The sequence below is a fragment of the Lathamus discolor genome, chromosome 6 (genome assembly GCF_037157495.1).
Source record: "Lathamus discolor isolate bLatDis1 chromosome 6, bLatDis1.hap1, whole genome shotgun sequence".
Taxonomy (NCBI): domain Eukaryota; kingdom Metazoa; phylum Chordata; class Aves; order Psittaciformes; family Psittacidae; genus Lathamus; species Lathamus discolor.
The window spans coordinates 7242096-7254464 of record NC_088889.1 but is presented as its reverse complement, the minus strand read 5'-3'; the positions used below and the strand labels follow the sequence as shown (position 1 = coordinate 7254464).

Sequence of the window (12369 nt, the reverse complement as noted above, 5' to 3'; positions counted from 1 at the left end):
CGCGTGACATCAGCGCAGCTCCGCCGGGACCGGATCCGCACCGGGACCGGATCCGCGCCGGGCCCCGCTGCAGGCCGGGCCGCCCCTCGCCTCCCGCAGCACCTGCGCACGGGGGGCGGCGGCCGCGCACCGCCGGGAGCCTCGGGCCGCGCCGGTAACTTTCCTCTCGGCTCCGTTCTCGGGCGCGCCCCCGCCCGTTCCGTGCCTCCCCGTTCCCTCCTCCCTCCGCCTCTTCCCCGTTCCCCTCCTCGCGGGCTCGGCGCGGTCTCTGCTCGTGTCCGGGGCTCCCGGGAGGGGATCGGGACGCGCTCTCCCGCCCCGCGGCCTGCGCCGGCCCTGACCCGCGGCGGCGTTTCCTGGGACCCGGTGCCGGCGGTGCAGCGCTGTGTGCCGCTGCCGGGCCCGGCCGGGCCGGGCCGGGCTGGAAGGCGCTGGCAGGGAGAGCGCTGGCCGTAGCGGCCTGTCCCGTCCCGCTGAGCTCCCCGGGCCTGGCGGGGACGGGCCGGGCTCCTCCGCGCTGTGGAGGGGAGGAGGGAGCCGGTGTGGGGTCGGTGTTGCCGGTGCCCATCGCGGTCTCTCAGTGGAAGGGGTCGGGTCGGGCGGCCGCGGGAGGCGGCGGCACCTGCGTGTGAGAGCCGGGGTTCGGGTGGGATGGCGGTTACCGTGCGTCTGAAGAGCCGCGTTAGCGTTTGCTGTCCCCTGGGACGCACGGGGATGTGTGCTCGGCGGACACTTGTCAGCTGACGTCTCCCCTTGTCTCCTCCACCCAACGCTGTGTTTCTGTGCTCCGTTCACCCGTTACATCCTGTCAACCCAGGTCCCTTCTAGGACACGAAGGTGTCTGCTCAGCTGTCAGCCTGCGGGGTGCTGTTCAAAGGTAACGTTGCTTACACTGGTGGTGGCTCTTCGTTGTGCCATCTCACTGACACTCGTCGTGCCACGGATGTGTCAGGAGGGGTGTTTTGCTCTGGACCAGAAGCAAACCTTGGATCACCGGTGGAGCAGCAATACGTTATCTCCTGAAACTTCCTGTCTGCTTTTCCTTTTCCTGGGAGCACAACCGGGCCCTTCTCTGCAAGGATTCCAGTGAGGGAGGCTCTCACACTGAGTCACGTTTCTGACTAACCCCTCGGATCACTTGTGTCAGCCGGTTTCTGGCTGCGACTGCAGGCTATGTTTGTCTGTAGGGAAGAGCTCTCTTGGCTCTGCTGCTCCTTCCAAGGATCGTGGAGTGTGTGCTGCTGCCTGGGTGTCAGAGAGAAGGTTATACCTGAGACAGCAGAAAAAGGAAAAGCTGCTTTGTACTTCCTTTAGTGAGTACTGGGCTTGGTTTGTGGGGTAAATGAGTCTCAAGCAAGACATAACCCCCCTGCTGAGGTAGAAACAGGAGGGAAAATTTTAGCTGGGGAGGCAAATGTGGTTTGAGCATTTCAGCCAAGTGTTGCTGAGCTCAGCTCTTCTTTCCCTCGGGCTGTGGAAGGAGGGCATTGGACATAGGACACGTTGTGCCAGGACCAGATGGAGTTTGGCCTTGCTGCACTTCTCTGCTGTCGCACCTGTGGCACGTATACCCTGACATTGCCACTTGTGCAAGACTGGTGAGGGCAGACAGGCTGTGTGGCTTCCTGGGTAACCGCTTTTGAAACCCAGCTCTGAGCTGTTGTCTCAGTGATGTTTCTTTTGTCATTCATGCGTGCACCTCTGCATCCTTCTTCATACAAGGCCAGTTTTTGCATGAGAAGAGCAGGGGTGGCAATAACTGATGACGTCCTCCAGCTCACCCCACCAAGATGAAAGGTGGGGGAAATAAACCCAAACCTGTCTTAGGCAGGACAGAAGATGGGTCATTGCAGAGCTGCTCAGGAGCTCTGTAGCTGCCGGAGGAAACCTGCAGCTACTTGTGTTGTGAAGGGATGTGAGAAGTACCATAGCAGGGGCTATATATATAAACTGCCTACTCTAAACAAAACTGAGGAATAGGAAACTTTATCAGAGAATTAGTGTGTGCTGGCTCTGTGCCTTGGGCTACAGCCGGCAGTCGTTTCCAGTTGCTGCTGCCACAGTGCTCTGCACCTTGTCAGCACGTTTCCTTTACCGGCTGCTGTGCAGCGAGGAGCAGGCAGAGGGTGTGCAGAAGAGCAGAGGACAGAGCGTGAGTTTGCTGCCTTGCCCTGATCTCACACCTGCAGGAAGAGCTGTGTTTCCAGTGTGTTAAAGTGTGTTTGATTGCTCTGACTTCTCTTTCCCCCCTGCAAAGATGCTTTCTCTAGGGTTAGTCCTCACAACTCGGTGTGCTCGTGCTGTGGTAAGCAGAAGGATGATTTTCTTGCTGTTGTTCAGTGTTTGATGGTCCCAGACCTCAGGTCATGTCTCTTGTAAGTAGATGTGGTCTGTGGTTGCATGGCTCTCAAGATCACAGTTTTCCAAAGCTTAAATATTGAATGTAAGGTCTGTTGCTGTTTTTCAGAACTGGTGTTCCCATCTGCTCAAGGAAGAGTATGGAATATAATGTGCTTTGTCTTGGCTGCTTTGAAGGGGGATCGTGCTCTCTGCTCTGGAAGCAGCTGCTGTGAAAGTCTCATTGTTGCGGATGTGTGGGTCTTTGCATGGTGAATAGGAAAGCTTATCAGATTGTGTGTCACTGCCTCCCTTCCACCAAGTAATAAGATTCACAGACCTGACAGTCTGGGAGAAAAATCAGTGTTTCAGAACTGAGGTGAAACCTTGTTGTAGGTGTCCCTGCCTGTTGCAGTGGGGTTGGAACTGGATGATCTGTAAGGTCCCTTCCAACCCAAACCATTCTATGACTCTGTATTGAGATACCTTGTTTCACTGGGGGAAACTCTTCTGGTCTGCAGTAGGATACATTGCCTTGTTTTCATCACAACCTAATAATTTAGGACGGCAGAATCATGTTCTCTTGGCTGTGGAAACTTGTCTTGGTGGGAAGGAATATCGTTTTAGGAGGGAATTTGGGGCAGTGCTTCCGCTGTCAGGTACAGGTCTGCGTTTCAGCTGCAAGCAGGTTGGACTTGGTCACTGGGTCATACTTCTGCTAATAGAAAATTACAACATTTGCCTTGGGATTTTCATCGTGGTTACTGCAGAGAGAAGGTGTGTTGTGGTCTGTTTGGGTTTGAGAGGTGTATAATATTGTTAGATTAGAGGCTGTCTTTTGTGGCAGATGCTAAAAACGTCTCTGCTAGGAGTGTAGGATGGGCTGCTTCAGCACTCCTGTGTCGACGTTGTTCTGTGACTCTGCTCAGGACAAAATACCTTTTTTCCATATTTGGAGCATAGACAAATTCCTTTCTTGTGTCCTCACTAAAAAGGAGACACCCCTGGAGCCAGTGGAACTTGTACTTTTAGATCTGGAGATCTCAAAACCAGATTTCCTGTAAAGCAGAATTACTTTGTTGAGTGTCAGAAAGAGAATGTTAAGGTGATACACTCGAGTTTGGGAGCAAATCACTTTGCGGCATAGACTGTCAATCTTTTAAGTCTCTTATTTGGGGAGGCTAAAGGCTAATTGGGGGTAGTGCAGAGAAGAGCAGAGCACTGCAGACCTTCCAGCGTGTTTAAGGGATAAATATTTGTTTAGTGGGAAGCTGGGGAAGAACTGAAGAGAGCAGCGCTAGAGTATGAGGAATCCAGTTCTTGTTTCGAACAGTGTCTGTAGGATTAAGTAGGAGAACGGTCTCATGGGCTGCGAGGGCTGGAGCAATTCAAAAGCCACGCTGCAGAGTCAGGCTGTATTGTGTACGCAGAGAAACCTCGCCGAGATGTAAATAAAAGATGTTGGGTGAGTATCAGCCCGATTGCTAAAGCAGATGACTGACAAGAGAGTAGGTGGCTCTGGCATGTGAGGCTTTGGAGTTTGTTTTATGGGTTAGAAAAAGCATTTGGCAACTTTACTCGTAAAATGTCTTGAAATGAACTGGGCATGGAAGTTGTATCCTCTCGTCCTCCAGGGAGAGGGGCTGTTCTGCCCACTGCTCCTACCACAGCTATGAGACAAACAAGGTTAATGGGTTTAAATCAAGGCTTCCCACTCGCTGATTTAAGTCATGATTAAAGTTGGTGGTTTAAATAATTCATTTAAGCTTTGTTTTGCATTTGGTACTTTCTTAAAAGAGAGGTTTGTTCTAATAGGTTAGGCTGGTCTGTTACTGCTTCTTGCTAAACAGGGTGATACCGTGTGTGCCCCCATTTATGCTGTATTATATCACAGTCAACGTTTACATTAGAAAATGGTCATTTGTATTCACTAGGCAAATAATTTCTTTCCTCATGACTTGTGCAAAACTGCATTTGGATAAAAAGGTTAAATTAAATATGCAGATTTTGTTGTCATTAGACTCTAATCACGCACTGGGTGCATATAAGAAAACATGCAATGTGCTTGCTGGAGAGTATGGTGTTAAAACTGACTTATTCTAACAGGCCAGTGTTATCTGTATTTAGCAAAGTGAACTGGTTGGTTTCGGTCACTGTGTCCTTCCAGATCGTAGAATGAACATAACTCATCCTCCCTTGTCTTGTTTTTAGTCAGAGATTGGAAGCGAGGAACACCCCACCTCTGGTTTATGCTGCCTCCCCCAGCTTTGAACTGAACTAATGTAAGAAGTGAACTGAAGAAACTAATCTTTCTGCCTCTTAAAGAAGGATTTGTTTGGTACTTGAGTGGAGTCCCATTCTGTGGACTTAGTGACTTTCTCGAGTTTAAGAGCTGTGCTCTTTAAACGTTCTCCAGCAACCATGTGCTGCTTGGGTAGGGTGTTCCTTTGTTTAAATGATTGTCTTAGGCTTTATTGTAAATTGCCATTAGCTTAGAAAATCAATTGAATGAGTGAAACTTTGGAAAATGTGTGTAAGATCCATTTAGAGGAAAATGTTTGGAATTGAAATAGTCTATCTGGGGCCATTATGAAATGAGGGCAAAGACATAGGCTTCTGCAACAGCTCCGTGGTGTATCTCGGTTGCCAGGGGCATACGTGCTGCAATGTGCCAGCCCCCAAAGGACTCCACATGCCATGTCAGTGAATTTCCCTGAAGGATTTGACACAGTCATGCTGTGAGATACGCACATGTAGTGGCTTCTTGCGCACTTACCAGCAGGAACCCACATGCAAATGTTTGTGGGGACACGAAGTTGCACTGGAACAGCCCTTTGAGACTTGCTCGGAGGGTGCTTGCCGTGACATGCACGCACCCATGCACATCCAGAGCGTTGTGGCCAGCCCTCCTCGCCAGCGTGCTTTGGCTTGCATGAGCGCTGCCACCAGGGCAGGGCACCTCACCCGCTGCATGCTCCAGGTGTAGAAGGAGAAGCTGTCACCTTGTTTTCAAACACTAACTCTGTGATCCTTGTGGTCTGCCTGATGGGCTCCCACCCGCGGCTCTTGGCTGTAGGAGAGGAATAATATGCTGGTTTCTGTGAAGGAGCCAGGAAAAAGTTCAAACGATGGTTTTGTGTTAACAGCTGCTGAGGGTGGCCTATTCTTGGGCATCTGCAGGTCTGGGCAGGAAGCTCTGGAGGTAGCATGCAGAGAGGTTGCCCTGCTAGACCTTTAAGGAAGGTGTCAGCCACCCTTAGCAAAGGAAGAGGGAACATTGTTGTGAGGAGTGTTAAAAAGTAAAATACTGATAAGTATAGATCACAGGATGGTTTGTGTTGGAAGGGACCTTAAAGCTCATCCAATTCCAACCCCCTGCCACAGGCAGGGCTGCCTTCCGCTAGAGCAGCTTGCTCCAAGCCCCATCCAGCCTGGCCTTGACCACTGCAGGGATGGGGCAGGCACAGCTTCTCTGGGCACCCTGTGCCAGTGCCTCACCACTCATGTAGTATAATGTAGTTTCTGTTCATATGATGTAGCTTCTGTTATCTGTGTGTGTCTGAGAAGAGGGGACTTGACTTCCTGGGTTATATGGGACTGAAGGAAAAGTTTTTCTTGGTCTGCAGAAAGCTCCTAAGTTGCTGTTTGTTTTTCTGCATATAGGAGTGGAGAAAGCAGAAGCCTTTGCCTGAAGACAACATGACTCCTCCCTGTCACCTGCACTTTTAGGGCATTCTCTGTCATGCTGTTTTTAAGAAGCAGGCTCTGGGGGTGAAGGCTGAAATAAAAACAAGAAACTGAAGACTTCATTCTCCCTTGTATCATCTCCAGCTGCTACTCCCTGATACTTGCTCTGGGTGGTGCCTTCAGCAGTGTCCCAGAATTGTCAGGCCATCCCCACCCTTCTCCCTCGATACAGGGATCAAAATAAGAAATGCAGCCACCTATTGGCTTAGCCCCATGACCCGCTCCCACAGGCTTGTCCACGTGCTCCCTTTTCCAGCACTGATCTTGGGTTCACAATGGTTTCTAAGAGGTCAGGTGATGGAAGCTCTGTGACAGTGAAGTGTTTGCTTGCTTCATACAGACCCTGCTGAGCATTGGCCTTTGCAGAGCCACTGGTTCCTGGTTTGTCCATGGGTCGTGTGTGATGGCTTCCTTCTCCTCTTCCCCTCATGGTAGGGTTGCACCGGAGGTAGGAATGGAGTTGGGTACTTACAACACATTGTGACAAACTGACAATCTGATGGTTACCTTTTGCTTTTCTCTGTTAGAGTCTCTGTGCTCAATCCATTCTCAGCAACATCATTTGGGTGATAGAAAAGCATTTGCCTGTTAGCACCTCTGGTCAATTTGTGCCTTGTTAGGGCTCTTTCTGGATGGATAAGAGTAGGGCCTCCTGGGTTTGGAGATGACCTGTGAGCAGAGGGATGGCTCTGGTTTCCCATCTGGTGGGTGTGCCGTGAGTGCAGCCATTTCACTGGCTGGTGTTTGAGCAGTGGACTCTGCCTGGCTCTGGCCTGTTTTCCAGCTGAGTATTTGTGGTGATGTCAGGCAGTGTGAGAAGGGAACATGACTTGGCAGGACAAAGTCTGCAGAAAGTTCAGCTCTGCATTTGGCCAACAGCCTTGGAGGGAATGAGATCTACATACACATACTCTGCTGCACAGCCTGTCACACGCCCTCTCACATGCTCCCTTCCTGTCACACAGATCCTCTTTCTCTCATTTTCAGACCTTTAACCCTTCCCTCCTAACTGCCACCCTGTGAGTTTATTAAAAAAGGCAAAGGAAAAAATCCCTCCATATTTTGCTGTTCTTGTACCTTGTGTTTGGTTGCAGTGACCTCCAAAGCAGAAATAGTCCATCCAGAAGAGTAAAGGCAAAATCAGGGCAAGTTTGCTTTGCAACAGAGCTCTTAATAGTCCTTTATTCTGACCTGCACCCCTGTGCCAGTCTTCCGTGTCTTTCTTGGCAGCTCTTCTCATCTCTTTCCTTGCTCTACTGCAGTCTTCTGGCTGATCTAGGCTTGGGTATGTGCATCTGCTGCAGAGTGCGAACCCCTGGCTCTCTTCTGCTCTTCTAAGAGCAGTGTTAGCATAACCTGCCAAAGTATGCCCCTGGTAATGGGTGAGTGGGAAAGCTTGACTATCAGTCTATTACTTTGAAGCAATTTAAAACTCTGTTCCAGTATATCTCCAATGTGTTCTTTGCATCAGTATTTCTGTAGTACTGTCACTTCTTATTGACCTCTGTGCTACATCTAGGGATGATATTTCTATGAATGGGAATTGGTACTTTTCCCCTACTGCCCTTAAGGGAATCTTAATGAGTTTCCTGCCTGTTTTGCAATCCAGTACTGTATTCCTGTTTTGCCTGTGAGCAGTAGTATTTGATTTGTTTTGATTGATGCTTTTGGGTGGGATGGTGCTTGGATACAAAGTGCTCTATAGATACATTATAAAAAGCCTGTTTCCCAGAAACAATCCCCGTATCAGTTATGATCAGTTCTGGTGATGTGCAGCACATGCTGATGAAAGTACTCCTGGGGTGGGAGGAAAGGAGGAAATCACAAGAATGAACATCTGTGCTGTAAGCAGCCCTCCCTCTTCTTCTGTTCTTTCCTCTTTTGCCTCTATTCTTCGCATTCTTCTATTTCATAGCTGCTAGAGGATGGAGAAGACTGACAGAGAAGGTGGCCTGCACAAGAACTAGCAGTTGAGGGCCTTTAAGTTCTCTTTTTGGCTTTTCTGTGATAGATTTTACAGCTTTCCACGTCCTTTGTCATCTTCTTGGTAAAATATTGCAGCTGCTTCTTACTGCTTTTATCTGGTTTAGTAGTAGTTAGTTCTGACAGTGGCTTGGGCAGTGTTCCTGCTCAGAGGAGTCACCAGCAGTGCAGAATACTGATGTTGAGGAGACAACCTGGGGAGGTGAGCATGGTGCCAGCTGCTAAAGGCACTTGGCTACAACAAGGGGGGGTCATTCATAAAATGTTATTCTCTTACTGCGTAGTTCAGTGGAGATGAAATGATTTGTAAGGAAACAGTCGGGGAAACAGTATGTGTGGATTATTTATCAGTATCATTTTCTACGTGCAGAAAAAGGCCTGCAGGGCTCTTTTCTAGGCATAATCTAATTGCTTCCCTTATTGCTGCAGACTAGGTTTTACCCATTTTTCCCCTGTCATCTCCACTATTTTGGATATTCATTCTTCTCTTTTTTTGTCTTTTTATTGTTTTTAAGTTCCCATCTCTCGCTTCAGTAGTTTGGAGATGGCATTGGGATGACATCTCAAATCCACCATGAGTCAGACTTGTGTTCCCTGAAGCTGGGCTGTAACGTCTGTGGGACTGAGGGTCATACAGGAGGAATGTAGGATCTAAGGCAGAGTTTTCTTTTGTTCTGTAACATGTCACCCTGGTGGAAGTCCACAAGGATTGAAGAAAGAGGCTTCTCTAACTCTTCTCTTTTGTTTTTTCTGCCCACTTCTGTGAAGGCCTCATTTAAACCCCCCAGCTTTTTGAACCCAGCTGGTTATTGCCAATACCTCTGATCAGGTACCTGCTCAGGTACAGGATGACACTGTCTTTCATGTCTCTTACACCCTGTTCTCTGGGAAGACTAAGGAAGCTGTGGGTCTTAAAACTTTTGCTTCAGAGAACAGCTGGTTGTTGTGTTTTGGAGAACTATGTGTGATTGTAGAACAAGGTATTGATGGCTGAGTAAAGCTAGAGAAGGAGTCCATAAAGAAGCAGAGTCTGTGGGCATATTTTCCATGCTGCCATGCAGTGGCATTTATAAGGAAGCTAAGGTGGTGGGGTCAGGTCTCATTTTCAGCCTTCAGGTAGGATGTGATGAGCTGTCACTGCACGTAGGCTGTGTAGGAGCCAGTCAACAGCAGGAATAATGAGCTTCAAAGATCTCAACTTTAATCTTCCGAAGCAGGGTCTTGCTGGTCAGCAGGTTATTTTGTAGTAGGAAGTTTTGTAGGTTGCTTGAACGCTTCACATTTGATTTTGTTCTTTTCTTTGTGTGTATGTGTGGTTAGAAGTGTGGAAGAATGACACCATTAACCAATACAAGGGCCCTAGGAAGAAAAACAAGCATGCCAACCAAAACCGCTTTTGCATAGATACATTTAGATGTGCAAGGGAAGAAAAGGACATACTGGTAGGATAGCTTCATTTGCTTCGGGAAATGGTGAGTGGTACTGGCAAAAGAATGCAGCTGCTGTTTTAAAGTGAGTTTCCATAGGGGGAGTTGGCTATTACAGCTGATGCTGATAAACATACTCTGTAGAGAAGGCTCCAGGCTGGATCTCCTCCCTTCCCCTTCTTCCCAAGCAGTGGCAGAGAGCTGCCCTTTGCTCCTCTGCTAGCTGGAGGGGGCAGCTGCTCTACTTTGTGCATTTCATCTTCCTGGGAGGAGCACAGATGAGACTTTTCCTGTTGGAAGGCCCTGTCAAAGCCTCAGTTGTGCTTCCTGCCATCCGAAGGTCAGTGCTGATAGCAGTGTCAAGCTGTCGATGAGCCAGATTCACAGCCAGACACAGGGGATTGTTGCAGTTCAGCTTCAGATGGCAAGTTCTGCTCATGTTGATCTCGGCTCGTGCTGCAGAAGTTGGTGTTGCTCCAGAGTGGCTGTGCTCTGTATGCTCCCCATGTTGGGACACTGGCTTCACAGCTCATCAGGCCAGGCAGAGCCGAGAAAGGATGACTTGTCATTTTGCAAGATGTTTTGGAGGGGAGAGGAAGGTGGAAGGATGCTGCAGCTGTAACTTCTTTGCTGCTATAAGCTAGTACGTGCTTTTTTGCCATTCCTGAGGTGACTGTAAATTAGCCAGAAGATTCAAAGCTGAGATGATGATAGAGAGCCTAGAATGAGTAGAAGAGACTGGAGCTTTGTTACCCAAAATTGGCTCACACTGTTCAAGGGAACTTGTGTCAGCAGCAAGGTAGCCACATCACTCTGATATCACTTGTTATTCATTTCCAGCTCATTAACCAGGGAAAAGTCTATCTTCTCTTACCATCATCTCCTCTCTCTCCCCATCTCTGCTTCTTCCTTTCTCCATTTGCCAGAGGGACCAATAATTCCATGCAAACAGGAAGAGAGGCAGAGCAGCCCTGTGTGCCGTGTGATTGAACTGCAGTAACCTCATCTCCTTTCAGACGCAGGACCGGGGCATCTGGCAGTTGGGAGAGAGGGAGGGAGGAAACAGCAAAGCACAGTCCATTTCAGGATCTTACCCGTCCTGATAGCAGCCACACGTGTCTCTTCTTTTCCTCTTGCTCCTTGTGCTGACATGACACTCTTTGATCAGGCAGAAACCAAGAGGTGAAGACAAGGGCAAAGCCAAAACCTCAGCCTTTGACAGGCAAAGAATGAGAGGCAGGTGAGAGGGGAGGGAGCATCTCCTGCTGGATGAGGCATGTGAACAGGAGAGCTGACTTCCTGCAGAACAATTGCTGTTGTGGTGCGGAGTTCCTCTGCAGAGCTTGTAGGTTCTTGGGTGGCACCGGAGTCAATGCATTCTGTCTTCACCTGATGCACAATTTGGGAAGCCCTGTTCCCAAAGTAGTGGGATTCATGGGCTGTGGAGGAAAGAAACCTTATGCCCTGAAGAAAAAAAAAAGTACTTTGGGTTGATTTTTGCCCTGAATTATTACGCTGTTTGGTAGTACACTTGTGCCTTATGATGCTAATTCGCTTCACTAACCAGTTTGTTCAATGGAGATAGTCTTGTCTTTTTGTTTCAGTCCTGTATTCCTCCTTTCCTGAGGTAGGGTGGAACTGGCTTGGAATTTCCTTTGCTGGCATTGTTTATAATAGCATATTCTGTGGTTCAAGAGCATCTAAGCCATATTAGGTTTAGAAATGTCTACAGACCTCTTTGCATCTCGGTTGTAATATAAGGTCTAATTTTAGAAGGAAAATTACGGAGACTGCCCTTCAGTCTCTCGCTCACCTTCAGGGTGTTTTTCTCTGTAGCCTGACTTTCCCTTCCTTAGTTTCCTTCTATGCATTTTAGGCATAGCATCTTTCAGAATGACACCTTTCATCTTGCTGTACACCATCATTACATCTTCCTGCTTCTCTTCCCAGGACGCTTTCAATCAAGTGACACACTTGTTTATATGAATCTGTTCAGTTGTTAGTCACTTTTGCTGCTGTTCTCTGAACCCTGCCATGGCATCCATGCCTGCATGATGTTGGGACCACACTAAAGTCAAAGGAAGTCTTCACGGTGAGAGCTGGGTGCTGCGGTGAGAATTGAGTCATGCTCAGGGATGCACCAGTTCAAAGGAAGAGAGAAATGTCTGGGCAAAAGCTGAGCCAGATGTCAGCAAAGTCAAAGGTTTTGGCTTTGTCCTTGTCTTCACCTCTTGGTTTCTGTCTCATCAAAGAGTGTCATGTCAGCAAAGGAGTGAGAGCCTAGACACTGAGCTTGTCTCAAACACTGCTTATATTCCGTAGTGTGACTCAGAGCCAGGAACCTGAGCTTGTCTGAGCACCATTTTCATTCGACCATGGGAGGCCTTGAGCATAAATGAAGCAAATAACAAGGAAGTTGGCTCTCATGCTGCGTGGATAGGATTGACCCCTTTGTTCGAAGCTGACCACTTGGGGCAGTGAGGGTGGGAGGTCTCCATGTTGGATCAGGAGCTTCTGAGAAAACTCGGAAGGAAAAAAGAAGCTTATAGAAGGTGGAAGCAAGGGCAGGCGGCCTGGGAAGAATACAGGGACATTGTCCAGGAAGCTAGGGATGGGGTCAGAAAAGGTAAGGCCCAATTAGAATTCAGTCTGGCCAGGGGTGTGAAAGATAACAGGAAGGACTTCTATAGGTATGTCACAAACAAAAGAGACTAGGGACAATGTGGACCCTCTCTAGAAGCTATCAGGAGAACTGGCTACCCTGGATTTGGAGACGGCTGAGGTTCTGAATGACTTCTTTGTCTCGGTCTTCACTGGCAAAGGCTCTGACCACACCACCCAAGTCTTAGAAGGCAGATGTGGGGCTGTGAGAATA

At 48.7% G+C, this 12369-nt stretch overlaps 1 protein-coding gene across 3 annotated transcripts in view; it reads left to right on the top strand.

The window, feature by feature from the left end:
• Window positions 1-68: 68 nt before the first annotated feature.
• The window catches only part of NR1H3 (nuclear receptor subfamily 1 group H member 3), a 31920-nt gene continuing 19619 nt past the window's right edge, over window positions 69-12369 (top strand). The window contains exon 1 of one of the 3 annotated variants that reach the window (XM_065683299.1): window positions 69-154. The gene's annotated coding sequence lies outside the window, so the exon portion shown is untranslated. Of the gene's footprint in view, window positions 155-657; window positions 878-1161; window positions 1314-12369 lie in introns of those variants that run through there. The other 2 variants (XM_065683301.1, XM_065683300.1) reach the window with 2 other exon arrangements.